Raw genomic sequence first — 2,028 nt, 5'->3', positions numbered from 1 at the left:
TTCTATGAGAAGGACCAATACACAAAGTTTCATAAATCCTAAAAAGAATCTAGTTTTTCGAATACAAAGATACCAATTAACTATATTGACGGATTGTACCAAAATAATATAAAATCAGTTAAAGAAATACTTACCGAAAGAGATGGGATGATCTATTCTTCCACGATATATGTCATCCAAATCCTCGAACCGAAAGTAATTCTTAGGACTCAATGACTCGAGCAGCATCATATTGGTATCCTCCGTAAATTTAATCTGATAAGGATGATGAGTATTCCTCTCCTCCATGGTTGGATTGATCACTTTGAAATTTCTAATATTGTACCACTCACCATCGTCGATATATTTCGGGAGTTTAGCGAGTGTATCGGGTAAATAAAGAGCTTCAATTTTGTCACCTTCACAGTTTAACAACAATTTTGTAAGAAGTCTTATATACAATAACTGTTAGAACTTGAAATTTAAGTAAAAATCATTCAACTAACAACCCTAACTTTTACATCCACAAGAAGCAGAACTCGTTTTGTAAAGAACTCTCTGACTCTCCAAGAATGTAAGACCTTGGCATTGATACACCAATTAGTTCTTCCGGGTAGCAGATCAGCAATATAATCGAACCTCATGATTTTCTCAAATTAGGTTTTTACTTGAATCTTCTCTTTTATCGAAAACAAAAAGGGGATTTTTGATTTGTAAGAATACAAAGAGTCACGACTAAACGTTGCGTCTTAATCTTTTTAGTTTCTCACATTTAGTCTGATTATTAAAAATTCTAATATTATATAAATAAATACAGTTTTAATATAAGGTTTTTCACACTTGCATGTACAAAATACAATTTATGTTAACATATTGAAGATGTTTTCACGTTTTCATTTTTAAAAACTTAACACTTAGATATTGATATGAAAAAAGTAATATTATTAAGGGGAAAAAACTGAAAATCTGATGACAATTGTATGAGCTTTGCAAACTCGATCACACTTCATAATATCTCGCAAACTCCTATCCAACGTGTCAAAACAAAATATGTTCATCATTGGAGACTCATCCCATATAATGAGCTTTGCTTCTCTAATCAACTCGGCAATATAGGATTGACCATCTATCGAACACGTTGTATATTCGTCCACATTGATGGGTATACCAAATCTAGAATGAGCTGTCCTACCACCTTTCATAAGTAAAGCAGGTATACCACTTGATGCAACATTAAGAATAATATCATCCCTATATCGTATATCAGCGCCAAGAATACTTCACATCATCAATAATTTCTAGGAAGACACTTTTTTGCTCATCGGTTGACATACGTAACAACCTGTCGTAATCCTCTCTTTGGTCAGCACGTTTATAGTTCCTCTCATCTTTGAGAAGCCTATTCTCATTATTATCCATCATAGATTGGTCTGGTTTAGAATTCACAATAGTTGACAGAGAGCTTCTATTAGTCCGCATAATCATTTCAATCTCAGCTAAACATAGGTTTGTTATCTGATCCTGACTTAACATTAGACCTGGATTATAAAGTATTTTGATTTTAGTTGACATATTTATGATCAGAATAATAATCGTAAACGTCTGTGTACACCAATATATCTTAAAATTTTCTTATATATATTTATAAAAATAACTATATATGTACTTTGGTTGTTCGTACGGTTCCTTTGCAAATACAAAATATCTTTGCACAATATATCTTTTGTAGCGACCCAGAGATCGAGAGGCACTGAAATACCTTTCGAAAGCAATAGTATGACAAACAACTTCCTTAAAAACGGCCCAAAATACCATGTACTTTCCTCCTTTATAGCTAAAATATATTCTTTGTCGTTATCCAATAATCCCAATGCAAAGCAGGCATCTTTAAATTCCTTGTACACATCTTTACCAACTGACGAATATGATCAGTTTGTGATCTAAGCTCATAATTATTTTGTTATTTGGAACCATGGAGTCTTTTATATGATCCCAAGTATTAAATTACCCAACATTGGTTACTTTTCCAATGACATCTTAAAATTTAAG

This window comes from Camelina sativa, chromosome 12 (genome assembly GCF_000633955.1).
Source record: "Camelina sativa cultivar DH55 chromosome 12, Cs, whole genome shotgun sequence".
Lineage (NCBI taxonomy): Eukaryota > Viridiplantae > Streptophyta > Magnoliopsida > Brassicales > Brassicaceae > Camelina > Camelina sativa.
The sequence above is the reverse complement of the archived record's forward strand: the minus strand, read 5'-3'. Positions refer to the sequence as shown.